This window comes from Coptis chinensis, chromosome 9 (genome assembly GCF_015680905.1).
Source record: "Coptis chinensis isolate HL-2020 chromosome 9, ASM1568090v1, whole genome shotgun sequence".
Classification (NCBI taxonomy): Eukaryota; Viridiplantae; Streptophyta; class Magnoliopsida; order Ranunculales; family Ranunculaceae; genus Coptis; species Coptis chinensis.
This window is the reverse complement of record NC_141464.1, coordinates 58,094,052-58,109,350: the sequence shown is the minus strand read 5'-3', so window position 1 is coordinate 58,109,350 and position 15,299 is coordinate 58,094,052. Positions and strand designations below refer to the sequence as shown.

Genomic DNA, 15,299 nt, shown 5'->3' with positions numbered 1-15,299 from the left:
TCAACTCCTTATCTTAAAATGAACCAGTAAAATGCCAATCATTTCTAACCTTCAAGTTGGCAGCTGCCTTGTCCTTGTCGAATGAACACACGGTCCGACTCAACAACGAATTCAGCTCCAGTCTCGCCCCAAGGGATCTCCTTAGGGTTTCTTTATTTAAACCAGAACAAAATTAGAAGGCAAAAAGGTAAATCTACACAATAGTGATAATAGCAAAGTAGCAAACCTAATAAATTTTGCTGGTCAAATCAAAATGCATTTTGAAAGGTTTTGTTCTGTCATAGAAAATGATCCCTCACAAACATGCAAGTTCAATCAAAACAATGATGCCACAACCCAAGCTCTGAAATTTCATCGAAATTTACATTGTACACTAATAGGTTTTCTTGAAGTCCAAAGGCGTTTTCTTAGTATATGTAGCATCAGATCTAATATTCTGTAGCAAAAATTTTGAACTGAACTTACATCTACTTATCATTTTGATGTATATAAGTTATACATTAATATCACCAAGGGTTATTTCAAGAAGAAGCACGACCATTCAGGATAAGTACAAGAACACCATTAAAATCAGAAAATCAAACACTAAAAAGCATAATAACAATTATATAGAATTATAATAAATAACCGATTATAAGGTTTAATAACAAACAACTATTTAAAATGAAACAGATCACACACTTTTATGCTTAGCCAAAACCCATTTTAAAAAAAAAAATTGAAACCCTAAATATTTGTTACCTTCGTTAAAGCAAGCTTTCTTCAAGATTGAGCAATTTTGCGTTGAAATAATGAATAAAGGCTTGTCCTTTTGGGTGCCCAAACAACTAACTTGAAAAACCCCTAGCAGATCAACCAAAAAATAAATATCATCAGTCAGGAATTGAGAGAAAAGAGAGAGAAAAGGACGAAAAAAATACCTCAGTTGGCTCTTGGTGGCAGCACCAACACGCCCATTTTCCCTCTTTTGTTTACTCAAGAGTAGACAAAGTGAAAGAATCACTTGACCTAATGAGCGCGAGGTGAGGGAAAAAATATATGCTTGTTGTTTCGACCAAATATGATCAAAACACCAAGTGTTGATGAAAAAGACGAATAACGTAGAAAAGTAATTAGAAAAATGATGGTGATCGGGGGAATGATGAGACTGTACCTTGCGGTTGCCTACGTACCCAAATTATCAGTGGGATCAAGTCTCAAGAATGTAGTTCTGAATGAAAAATAGTTTGGTATTTATATAGGTAGAGTAGATAGTCCTTGTAGCTCAAGTAATCTTGTAGCTTGAGTAATTGTGATAGAATATAACTCTCAACTGATAATTATCTCTTTTGATAAGAAACGAATCTGGACATAAATTAACGTACATTAGTGGCAAGCCATGTGGCTAAGGTTCAGCCTCAGACACATGAGTTAATGGGTCTGTACATCGATTCATGGTATTGCGAATTGGGCTTTAGCCCTGTCGATTAATCGATTTAAGTATAGACCCCTACTAATAAACGTTTGCCACGTAGGTGGGGGTCGAAACACCGCCCCCTCTTTGGCATGCGAACAAAGTTCATATGGCAAAGAAGAGAAGAGAAAATAAGTAAAAAATGGAATAAGAAAAGAGTGAGCGGAATGTATAACAAAGTGTTGTGTGAATGTAAATGATAGGAAAATGGACAGTTGGAAAAAATTCGTGAATTATCGGGAACGAAATAATATCAAACTAACGTATACGGGGCGCAATGTAATTAAATAAAAAATGGCTGAAAATGCACAGAAAAAATTGCAAAAGAAATTGATGGGCTTAAGTCGCATTAACGCATTACGTAATAATATGAAAAAAATTGATTTCGAACGGCGTGCAGTGAGAATCACGATATTAGGATTAGACAGTTAAAATTAAATATAGGGGCATTTTAGTAATAATAGGAAGAAAAGGAGTAAATACGAATTAGATTCGAAGGTGAAGACTTTAGCGGCTAAAATTGGATGCCAATTTCGGATTAGATAAGAATTCGGATTAGATAAAAATTCAGATTAGATAAGAGTTTGGATTAGATAAGAATCCAACCATCAATGTAAAACTAGATCGAAGAAATATTATATAAGTGCTGGCTAAGCTCTATATACAAAAACAAAGAGACGGAAAAAAAAAAAAAAAAAAAAAAAGAGAGAAAGATATACAAGAGTGCGATATGGTTTGGCAAGGCAAGTATGCGATATAGAAGATTCATCGTGGTGAAATAGCATCCACCATCGACAACGCCCATAGGAAAACAGATTGCCAAGAGGAAAATCTTCAAGTCTTTTTCCATATACTATGTCGTATAGCGTTAAAAAGAATTGATTGAATCTAGTATAGAGGGTATATAGCCCGGGTCTAGAGATATTGCTATGCGTTGGAGTATATAGATTCACCGCTATTGTATGGAACTAGTACTCATCCTTTGGAACCATCTTGTAAAAGCCACATGTGAGGGTTGAAATTTGCCAGTGTCAAAGCTTAAATTCCCAAAGTATGAAGTACGGAAGTACCAATGAAAGAATCAAGCAGCAGAATTACTTCCAGATTTAGCAATTTCAACAGCGAGAAGAAATGTTAAAGCATTACTCAAAGCAAGTGATGAAAGTACGTGATGTAAGATACCTACATCACTCATGACATATCCTTCTAAAACGTTGTTGCGTTGATGAAATCGAAGGAAATGAAGTTAAGGTACTTGTTTGATTTTTTTTTGGTTTTGTCCTTCGGATAAGGAGAATTCCTAAATATATCATACTCAAAAAATGTATATTGGATTCTTGGTGTTTAATTAATTGATCTAGTATGGGTCTTTCATCTAAAGCTTAAAAAAGGTGAGAATACACCCAAGAGTGTGCAATGATCATCACTGTTCGGTAAAGTGATTAAAGAGTTTGTTATGTGTTTGTTTATGACATGTGGCCCTTCATGTTCTTGACTGGAATTTGACAATGGTTTTATCTGTACAGGACACACAAGCGTAAGAGAGTTGGAATTTGAAACAGTGCTACAATATGCTACCGCAGCAAGACCGGATCATCGGGGAAAATATGCGATCCCAATCCGCGGATTTGAAAGTTAGTGTCTCTAAAAAATTGTGGTATTGTAATAAACGTCTAAGGATATATTGAAAGAAAGTTTGAAAAAAAAGTCAGTAATGAAAGAATTTGCCGGAACACGTGAAAATGATAGAGTCGCACCCCAAAAGGAAGTAGGATAGAATAACCGAGATGAAGAGGGTCAGTTATGAAGACTGTTATCCGGAGAGCAATGGATAAATAAAACTTATCGTATGCAATGGATAGACTCGAAAAATATTGTAAGTGTGACCAAAACACGGAAAACTTCGGAGAATATGACAAAGCGGTGTCAATGATTTCCAACAATATGAAACAGATATGTTAGTATATGTTATCAGTTATCTTTAAAAGTTTGGTTATCTGAAAGATTGACAAAAAAACTAGATATCTTTCTGTCGCAGGTTGAAACGGTAGTATTACGGACGGAAGAAATTCACGAAAAGGCCGCGAAGAAAAGTTTCGCTCCGCATGATCTCAATGCCTTGGAAAAAGAAAGAAGGTGAAGATAACTTTCAATTCGCCGAAATTTGACGTAATCGCGAATTTCGCCGCCGCACGGAGAAACGACGGTTTTACGAAAGCAAAATATAGTCACAAAGAGTCGACGAAGAAAAGTTTCGCGGCAAGAAAGGCGCCAATTAATGCCGAAGAAGAAGAATTAAAGAAGTTGATGTAAGTTTCACGAGAAAAATCAGCTCAATGCCTTAAAAAAAATAATGAAGTTCGAAAGTTTCAATTAAATTTCGAAAAGATTCGCCGGAAAAATCGGCTCAATGCCTTAGATAAAAATAATGAAGCTGTCGGAAAGTTTAACGCGGAAAGTTTCACTCATGAAGGTTGGCTTAATGCCTTAGAAAAAATAATGAAGCTGACAGAAAGTTTCACTCAAAAAGTTCACATAAAAAGATCGGCTGAATGCCTTAGAAAAAATAATAAAGTTAACGGAAAATTACCCTCGAAAAAATTCTCTCGAATTTTTTTGTTCAGAAAGATTGGCTCAATGAAGCTGTCGGAAAGATTCACTCAGAAAGATCGTCGCGTTGCCTTAGAAAAAATAATAAAACTGTTGAAAACTGTTTGCTCGAAAAGTTTCGCTCATAAAGACCGGCATGAAGCTGTTGAAATTTGTTGCTCGGAAAATTTCTCGTAGAAAGATCGGAATAATGCCTGTATAAAACTGACAATGTTGTTGAGGTATGTAAATGAAACGAAATAGAATGAAACTCCCCATGTAGAGAAAAACGCCCTCAATGCTAACTTAACTTGACCAAATTAGACTAAGCGAGCGTAAAAACGTTCAAACTTAGAGTGACAAAGCTAAACGCGTGGTAACCGCCGATTTTGCGAAGCGATAGTAACGAACTAAGCGAGCGTAAAAGCGTTCAAACTTAGACAGACGAAGCTAAACGTGGCAACTTCGTCTGATTTTGTCGTAGCGAAAATAACGAACTAAGCGAGCATAAAAGCATTCAAACTTAGACTGACGAAATTAAACGTGGTAATTTCCTCAGATTTTGTCGTAACGATAGTAACGAACTAAGCGAGCGTAAAAGCGTTCAAACTTCGACTGATGAAGCTAAACGCGGTAATTTCGTCAGATTTTGTCGTAACGATAGTAACGAACTAAGCGAGCGTAAAGGCATTCAAACTTAGACTGACGAAGCTAATCGCGGTAACTTCGTCAGATTTTGTCGTAGCGATAGTAACGACTAAGCGAGCGTAAAAGCGTTCAAACTTAGACTGACGAAGCTAAACGCGGTAATTTCGTCAGATTTTGTCCGTAACGATAATAATGTTGCGATGGAAACAAAATTATGACATTATAACTGAAGTGAAAGAAATACTTTATTGATCACCAAATCTTGAAAAGTGTAAAGATAATAACAGAAAAGAAACTATTGAACTGGAAACAGACTAACAAATTTTTGTCCGGTTTTTCGTCCAACTTGTTAATTTTGTCCGCTCACTTCGTAAAATAACTTGTTGCGACGAGCAAGAAATGAACACCGCCGTGGGGCTCGGCCGAAAATAAACCAACAATGTCAAAGCCCCATTTCGCAAATGACCAAGGTTTATGGATTAGATGATGCTTCGTCGCGGGAAGTTGACCCATATCATATATCATGTGTTTGACAAGGCACACACTTCTCGGACAAACGCTTAACATCCTTTAGCATGTATGGCCACCAATACCATTGGGTCATTGCTATGTAAGCGAGACTTCGCCCCCGGGAGTGGTGTTCACATAGTCTTGAATGAATTCCTTCGAGGCTTAGTAAATTGTTCGTTCTGCCCAAACAACGAAAGATAGGATTGAGACTTGTGCTGCTGTGATAGAGTTTTTTAGTCATCAGGAATTCCTAAGCATCGTCAGCTGCATGATCGTCGTCGGTAGATACCGAAACATTATCAGTGCCAAGCTCGTTGGAATCATCTTACAGCATAAGTGGTTAATCCAGTGTTGTCATAACAGTGACGACTTGATTTTACACGGATAAGTATGCGATAGAATCAGGATGCCTTACATCATAACGCGGATACTGTACAGTAATGATAGATGTAAAATTTCATGTAATTCGTTGAACGAAGTCTAAATAAACGTCTATTCTATCATTGCGAGCCGCATATTATCATTCAAATTGGCTAACGACTAGCTTAGAATAATTAATCGTAACTTAGTCGCCCCGGTGAAGAGTTGTGCGATATACCGCGAAATGACGGTTCGGACTTCGGCCATATTATTTGACGCGTCAAATCCCCAATGTAGAGACCTCTCAATTATGTCTTCATTCACTTCAAGATGACACAAACAAGACCGGAGGCGGACTTATTATGCTTAACTATCGGTGTAAATCTAGCAAGTAACCGATATATCCGATAAATATTTCAAGTCATCGCCGGGGAGGTAATGACAATTAAAGATCGACATTTTCCTCATCGAAGTAATGCTTTTCGACATAGGAATATCATCAATAAGAAAATCAGTCATTAGCTTAAACCAAAGTTTGTCTCGTTTAATTGTATGAGTGTCGAGACAATGTTGTAAACGCTTAAGGTAACTTTTCCATTCTCATACGATCCGTAGACGCTTGTGAAAAAACTGGCGCAATGGATATTCGACAAGTATAAACTTCGACTATTCCTTCTTTGAAATAAGTTTAAGACGCCCGACAAAGATGAAACAAGGCCCGATTGTAATATTTTCAATACAAGAATGCCTCGAGACATATGATGGACATTATCCACAACAGATGACGAAGAATCGCCGAGGCAATAACGTCGCGGAATAATTTTGGCGATCGGTGGAACGGTAGCCGGGTCGTATGCAATCGGATGTTGAAAAGGAATAGGAGGGAGTAGTTCGATACCGCCAGGTTAACCTGGAACCGCACATTCGCGATGATCGTCAGTAAGTGCATCGAGAACTTAGGCTCGTCGAGTATTCGTCATAACTTTTGTAGAACGTGATCGTCGGTTTTGCATAAGAACCGCAGACGGCGCCAATTATGTTTCGACCAAATATGATCAAAACACCAAGTGTTGATGAAAAGACGAAGAACGTAGAAAAGTAATTAGAAAAATGATGGTGATCGGGGAATGATGAGATCAGTACCTTGCGGTTGCCTACGCATTACCCAAATTATCGGTGGGATCAAGTCTCAAGAATGTAGTTCTGAATGAAAAATAGTTTGGTATTTATATAGGTAGAGTAGAGAGTCCTTGTAGCTCAAGTAATCTTGTAGCTTGAGTAATTGTGATAGAATATAACTCTCAACTGATAATTATCTCTTTTGATAAGAAACGAATCTGGACATAAATTAACGTACATTAGTGGCAAGCCATGTGGCTAAGGTTCAGCCTCAGACACATGAGTTAATGGGCCTGTACATCGATTCATGGTATTGCGAATTGGGCTTTAGCCCTGTCGATTAAACGAATAAAGTAGAGACCCCTACTAATAAACGTTTGCCACGTAGGTGGGGGTCGAAACACTTGTCTTGTCCTAGAATAAGAGACGAAGGGGAAGGAAAGATTTGTTAGTGGAGAGAAGATAATTTCATATTTTAGAGAGGAAGAGTTTTTCTGGAGCACTCATTCGATATTTGATAATAGTTTTACATCTCCGCTTATTTTCACGACGGTTTAATGTGATCTGAACTAGACATTGAAAACCAAGTCCAATCCAACGGTTGAAAAAACAATGGACACAACCGTGGCCAAAATGGGCAGTGAGACCCAAATACACAAACAATTCCCCACGGACACCGAAAAACTTGGCCACGGCTATGGGCCGTTGGACCCTGGCAACAGCTAATAACCGTGGCTAAAGCTTGTTTGTACCTGTGGCCAAAGCTCAATTTTTTTGTAGTGTTTGCTAGTCTTTATATATATATAATAGCAGTCCCTTTTCCTGCTCTCTGAGGGTGTCCACGTAGGCAAATTTTAAGTACCCTTTTTACTCACGAGAAATCATGATGGATTGAGAAAAAAGTGAAGAAAAAACTGGCCGAACCAAAACCCACCGAATCTTTGTTTCGTTTTAAAACACCGTAATTCACATACCTTCTTTATCCCATATCTGCATACGCTTGCTCCTGAAACACCAAAACATCAAATCCCCAATAACATTCTATAAACGTCTCGAGCCACGAAGGATTTTTAAAACCCTAAAACGTTATCCTCCCTCCCTCTGCGCAGTGATCACTCCATTTTTCAAGTCTCCCATCTAATCATCTAATCAATTATCATTTCAGAGACCTTCTAAAATTCTTAATCTACCTTGTCAAGATTGGTTCGAAAAGGTCGAGAATGAGCTCCATTAGGTACCTAATCCATCAAAGTTTTCAGATCTGTAATACACTATTTTTCACCTTAACTCCTTGACCATTTTCTTCCAATATAACAAAAAGCACAATTTATAACTCCATAATGCCAAGAATTAAACATGGCTACTTCAAAGCTTGAGTTTCCACCAATCACCACTTCGTCTCTTTTGAACATCTCAGACTTCGATCACACCCCTTCTTACTGGTAAGCCTTCTTTCTTTTTGCATGTGCGTTTGTTGTCGTTGTTGTTGTTGTATTTTTGAATGCTGGGTTTGGTTTGCTTTTGGTATTGGGATGATCTCATTTTTCACGTTCTTGCAAAAGATTAATTACCTCTAGCAAATCCCCAATTTGATTCCCCACTCTAACTGTAACAGTTCTTATGCTCTAGCAAATCTCCAATTTTCTTCTACTTCAGTCTTAAGGTATGACTTTTCTTTTCCAAGTTCATTGATTTTTTTTTCGGTGAATGGAGTGTGGAAGCTAGGGTCTTTCGGATAGTAGAGTTTCAATTTAGCTGCATTAATTTTGGTTTTTTGTCTCCAAGTTTTATTATGCTGTCGATGATTTATTTCGTATGTGTGTTTTGATAATGAGTGTACTTCTATATTAAGGTGTGCTTTTAAATGCAGATTGCAGAATCTGTGTTTGGAATGCTGCTGATGGAAGTTTAGTCCATTCTTTGAGTGGTCACAACGAATCTGTAAGTCTACTTTAGCTGGTAGAAAAGGAATAAGAAATCCCGGTTCAGAAAAATGATGCTTTAATCGCTCAAAATAAGCCTGGTTCAGATGCATTACTTATTTGGGACTCTACTATATGAGGCCATGGAATAGTGGATTAAGAAAAAAGTGGAGAAAAAAGTGGCCGAACCACTTAAAAAGTAAAGTGGAGAAAAAAACTACGATAGATGTCTCCCACTTAAAATGGAAACCCCTCCTCAAAAACCCACGACTGTTCCCAAAAAAAAATAAAAAAAACCCACGACTAAAATTAAAAACAACTCTTGAGATTCTCTACCCAGACGAACCAAACTGTTAATCTGAGACGTGTGGAACCCTATGTTCCGTATCTTCCTCCCACAAATCGCCAGAAGCCCAAATCGTCATATGTCGTCCTGTTCAAGGGTTTATGCACCAGTGTGGTTTGTACCAATTAGAGTTGGGTTTAAGGTGGGGAATACACAAAGGTTTTAGTAGTTGGTGCTGGTGGATTGGGTTGTGAGCTTTTAAAGGATTTGGCTTTATCTGGCTTTACTAATCTTCATGTTATTGATATGGATACTATTGAAGTTACTAATCTCAATCGTCAGTTTCTCTTCAGGTTTACTATTTTATCTTTCGAATACGTTTATTTTCTAATTTCAAGAAGTGACTTTTCATAGGGGAAAAAAATAAAAAAAAAATAGTCTTTATACATTGTGGCCTCCTTAGTAAGTGATTGTCTACTGGTAAGGAGTATGGAAAATGATAGTCAAGTAAGAAAAGTTGAGTAATAACCACTATGGGCGTGGAACTTGGAACGTTGTCATGAAACAAAGAAGAATAGAATATGATAAGTAGAGGGAAGAGATCTATTTGAAAGAGTCTTAGGCTTAAAGTACACTGTTAGATAGTTAGACACTTATGTCGTGCTTTTGACCATGATGCTAGGATAATTGTGTTTTATGTTTCATGTGCACTCTGTACTTACTGCTTACGATTTAGTAGAAGGCTTTCTTTGATTACGGGTGTTGGTGGTGTAGGCTCCAAGATGTTGGAAAGCCGAAAGCCGAGGTTGCAGCCAAGCGTGTGATGGAAAGAGTTAGTGGAGTTATGGGATTCTCTTCCCATAACTTTCTCTCTCTTCTTTGGACAGGTTAGCCGAATTTTTATTGTTATTTTTTATTTTTATTTTTTATTTTTCATTTTTTTCCCAGTGAAATCCATCTTCAGATAATGGGTTGGTTTATTCCATGTTCATCTTTGTTTTTTTGAAGTTGGAAAGCCTAGATAGTTCAACACAAAATTGCAATAGTATTATGGAAAGCTGTCATTCTGTTTAAAGTCATGGTTCTTCAGTGGTCATGTGCTTTCTTTGTCACAATGCTTGATCTTGATGTACTTAATCTTTTAAGTTTTGAAATAGGTATATCCATCTTCAGAGAGGGCTTGGAGTCATGCCATGGAGAAAAGACAGTTGCCAGATGGGCCAAATGAACGCCAAGGCACCTTATTGGTAGACTAAGGAAGGCAGTCAAGTGGGCTACTCTTTTTGCTGATTTATGTGGCACCAAGGGGGATTCTGGAACATCACTAGAAGCTGAGGTATGTTGGTTCTTCATTTGGTTTTTAGTTTTCACTTTTTGTTTTAATCCATTTTAGTTCATTTGATAACAATTGTAAAATTTTCATACTTTCTTCTCCAAATTTTAGCTTTTCAAAACACCAAATTTTTTTGGCAAAGCAATCACCTCCATGAAACAATAAAGCTTCTATCGCATGTTGATTTCATTTCACTCGGAACCCAAAAGCTTCCCTTCTCTCATTCTCACAACACCGAGAAAATTATTTAGAAAACAATCTCCTCGGACTCAATCCTTTCTTCTTTGAAGTTCCTTTGATCTCCCGGGATTTCGATGCTATTTTTAATTATAAGTTACCATTTTAAAATGCAATATCTGTGTTTGGTTTTATCTTTTTGTTATCCCCAAGTACATTAATTCCACGTGTTCTTTGATATTGCAGAAGATTCTTCATCCTCACCCATTGAGATGAAATCAATATCGATCAAGGTACAAGGATTTTTTTTTTCTTTAGTGGTTTAATACTTTAGACAATATAGATTCCTATATAGTTTGTGCCATCTTCTTATTTTCAAATGTTCTATTAATGATTAAAAAAAAACATGATTATAATCTCTAGATTAATGTTGTATTGTTTTTATTGAATCGTTCTTTGTTTGAAAATTATTTAGAAAACAATCTCCTCGGACTCAATCCTTTCTTGCTGAAGTTCCTTTGATCTCCTCGGGATTTCGATGCTATTTTTTAATTATAAGTTACCATTTTAAAATGCAACATAGTGTGTTTGGTTTTATCTTTTCTGTTATCCCCAAGTACATTAATTCCACATGTTCTTTGATATAGCAGAAGATTCTTCATCCTCACCCATTGAGATGAAATCAATATCGATCAAGGTACAAGGATTTTTTTTTTTCTTTAGTGGTTTAATACTTTAGACAATATAGATTCCTATATATTTTGTGCCATCTTCTTATTTTCAAATGTTCTATTAATGATTAAAAAAAACATGATTCTAATCTCTAGATTAATGTTGTATTGCTTTTATTGAATCGTTCTTTGTTTGTTTTGTCATTTGGGGTTTTACTGTTTGATTTTATCTCGGAGTTAGTATGAAATCATTAGTTCAAGTGTTAATACTTTTATTTCTAAGACGCATTTTACTAATTGTCTAATTGACATGGTATCTTTCTATGGCAAATGCTTTTTGTTCACCGGGATTCATTAGTTCAAATGTTAATACTTTTATTTCTAAGACACATTTTACTAATTGTCTAATTGACATGGTATCTTTCTACTAATTCACTAATTCACCGGATAATTGACGGTTCTTTTTAGAAAAAATAAGTGATTAAGCCCAGACAAAGTTTAAGTTTTGGAAGTTTAGTCTTTTGGTTTACTTACCAAGAGTTGGAGATTCAACCTACTTGGACCGGTTGGATGTGCGAGGTGAGTAGTGTAACATCACGCTCGCGCATCTCAACCCAACTTGGAGATTGAAGTTCCAATTTTTGACGACCAAGAGTTGGGGATTCAACCTACTTTGACCGGTTGGATGTGCGAGGCGAGTAGTGTAACATCACGCTCGCGCATCTCAACCCAACTTGGAGATTGAAGTTCCAATCTTTGACGACCAAGAGTTGGGGAGTCAACCTACTTGGACCCGGTTGGATGAGGCGAGGTAGTAGTGTAACATCACGCCGGCAAGATCTCAACCCAACTTGGAGGTTGAAGTTCCAATCTTTGACGACCAAGAGTTGGGGAGTCAACCTACTTGGACCGGTTGGATGTGCGAGGCAGTAATGTAACATCACGCTCGTGCATCTCAACCCAACTTGGGGTTGAAGTTCCAATCTTTCTTTGATCTAACACTTTCCAAGCTTATAACGTATTTTGTATAATTAATCATTAGTTAATTAGTTAAGTGTACCACTCCCCTCATATCCTCTGTTCTCATAAACAACGTAGGACACCAATTGAATTGTAAAATTCTTAGAATGTATAAAGCCCAGACACAGTTTAAGTTTTGGAAGTTTAGTCTTTTGGTTTACTTACCAAGAGTTGGGGATTCAACCTACTTGGACCGGTTGGATGTGCGAGGTGAGTAGTGTAACATCACGCTCGCGCATCTCAACCCAACTTGGAGATTTAAGTTCCAATTTTTGACGACCAAGAGTTTGGGAGTCAACCTACTTGGACCGGTTGGATGTGCGAGGCGAGTAGTGTAACATCACGCTCGCGCATCTCAGCCCAACTTGGAGGTCGAAGTTCCAATCTTTGACAACCAAGAGTTGAGGAGTCAATCTATTTAGACCGGTTAGATGTGCGAGGCGAGTAGTGTAACATCACGCTCGCGCATCTCAACCCAACTTGGAGGTTGAAGTTCCAATCTTTTACGACCAAGAGTTGGGAGTCAACCTACTTGGACCGGTTGGATGTGCGAGGCGAGTAGTGTAACATCACGGTCGCACATCTCAACCCAACTTGGGTGTTGAAGTTCCAATCTTTCTTTGAAGAACACTTTCCAAGCTTATACGTATTTTGCATAATTAATCATTAGTTAATTAGCTAAGCGTAGTTAATTTTCATGTTTACCGCTTTCATAGTTTTAAGCTCACCCACCCCTACCCTCATATTCTCGGTTCTCATAAACAACGTAGGACACCAATCTAATTGTAGAAGTTCAGAATGAGGAAAACTAAATAAGAAGTTCGATTCTTAGAATGTATAAAGCCCAGACAAAGTTTAAGATTTGGTCGTGCATCTCAACCCAACTTGGGGGTTGAATCAACGAACACTTTCAAAGCTTAAACGTATTTTGTATAATTAATCATTAGTTAAAGCCCAGACAAAGTTTAAGTTTTGGAAGTTTAGTCTTTTGGTTTACTTACCAAGAGTTGGGGAGTCAACCTACTTGGACCGGTTGGATGTGCGAGGCGAGTAGTGTAACATCACGCTCGCGCATCTCAACCCAACTTGGAGGTTGAAGTTCCAATCTTTGACGACCAAGAGTTAGGGATTCAACCTACTTGGACTGGTTGAATGTGCGTGGCGATTAGTGTAACATCACGCTCGCACATCTCAATCCAACTTGAGGGTTGGAACTCTAAATAAGAAGTTCGATTCTTAAAATGTATAAAGCTCAGAGAAAGTTTAAGTTTTGGAAATTTAGTCTTTTGGTTTACTTACCAAGAGTTGGGGATTCAACCTACTTGGACCGGTTGGATGTGCGAGGCGAGTAGTGTAACATCACGCTCACGCATCTCAACCCAACTTGGAGGTTGAAGTTCCAATCTTTGACGACCAAGAGTTGGGGATTCAACCTACTTGGATCGGTTGGATGTGCAAGGCGAGTAGTGTAACATCACGCTCGCGCATCTCAACCCAACTTGGAGGTTGAAGTTCCAATCTTTGACGACCAAGAGTTGGGGAGTCAACCTACTTGTACCGGTTGGATGTGTGAGGCGAGTAGTGTAACATCACGCTCGCCCATCTCAACCCAACTTGGGGGTTGAAGTTCCAATCTTTCTTTGACGAACACTTTCCAAGCTTATACGTATTTTGTATAATTAATCATTAGTTAATTAGCTAAGCGTAGTTAATTTTCATGTTTACACTCTCCTTCATTCCATTGAGAAATCTCAACTCCTAAAAACACGTGGTCAAGGGGCGGACTCCAGTATCTAGAGGATTCTTTTTAGTAAAAATAAGTGATTGACAGTTCAAAGTACTCCATGGCTTTTAGTTCATGTCGTAATACCTTAGGTTAGTTTTTAAGTAGCTTTTTTATTGTTAAATCTATCTTTTACCAATTGATAACCTCTAATTTTGATATCTATCTAATTTAGATAAGTATTAATTAATAAAACTTCTAATCAAAGTGAAATATCTAATTTAGATAAGTTTTAATCATTAGTTGTCCTCTGTTCTCATAAAAAACGTAGAACACCAATATAATTGTAGAAGTTCAGAATGAGGAAAACTAAATAAGAAGTTCGATTGGATGTGCGAGGCGAGTAGTGTAACATCATTTCATCACATCTCAACCCAACTTGGAGGTTGAAGTTCCAGTCTTTGACGACCAAGAGTTGGGGATTCAACCTACTTGGACCGGTTGGATGTGCGAGGCGAGTAGTGTAACATTACGCTCGCATGTTTACCACTTTTATAGTTTTAAGCTCACCCACCTCTTCTCTTATATCCTCTGTTTTCATAAACAATGTAGGACACCAATCTAATTGTAGAATTCTTAGAATGTATAAAGCCCAGACAAAGTTTAAGTTTTGCAAGTTTAGTCTTTTGGTTTACTTACCAAGAGTTGGGGATTCAACCTACTTGGACCGGTTGGATGTGCGAGGCGAGTAGTGTAACATCACGCTCGCGCATTTCAACCCAACTTAGAGGTTGAAGTTCCAATCTTTGACGACCAAGAGTTTGGGATTCAACTTACTTGGACCGGTTGGATGTGCGAGGCGAGTAGTGTAACATCACGCTCGCGCATCTCAACCCAACTTGGAGGTTGAAGTTCCAATATTTGACTACCAAGAGTTTGGGATTCAACTTACTTGGACCGGTTGGATGTGTCCTTAATCAAGACTCCTTGCATATATTCCCTCACATAAACTATATTACTACCATCCCGTGCCTCACTCCCACCTTCTTCCGAGTTAAATGACAACGTACGAGAGCTTTCTCTCGAAGGAACTTCTTTTGCAGAATCATCAAAGGACCAATCTTTCTCTAATGATCCGGACCGATTTGATATTGACCGAACTTTCGAAAAGACCAATCGATAACTTCTCGGGAAGACTGCGCTTTATATACGCGCTCTTCTAACTTTACTTTTATCTGATTTCACCGATAAAGAATGGGAAAGTGCATTTGAATTATCATCATAGTACCCAGTGAGCTATACCGGTTTGGTAGAGATGGAAGTTTGCTCAGCCAGATAGAATGTTCCCCTGTCCATCCTTTAGGCCTCTGCTCCATGTTCCAAAGTAATAACCCCGGAAAACCTATAAAACCCCGAACCATGTTTCAGTCCATCCAACCAAAACCCATCATACATATCACTGTTTGCCCATTTCATAACCCCTCTACC

At 37.9% G+C, this 15,299-nt stretch overlaps 1 long non-coding RNA gene across 1 annotated transcript; it reads left to right on the top strand.

Moving 5' to 3' along the window:
• The first annotated feature begins 8,789 nt into the window (after window positions 1-8,789).
• Window positions 8,790-10,694, top strand: LOC147476945 (uncharacterized). The gene is made up of 4 exons (XR_015208709.1): window positions 8,790-9,240; window positions 9,662-9,774; window positions 10,045-10,223; window positions 10,644-10,694. It is a non-coding gene; the product is annotated as an uncharacterized LOC147476945 (long non-coding RNA).
• Window positions 10,695-15,299: the final 4,605 nt, after the last annotated feature.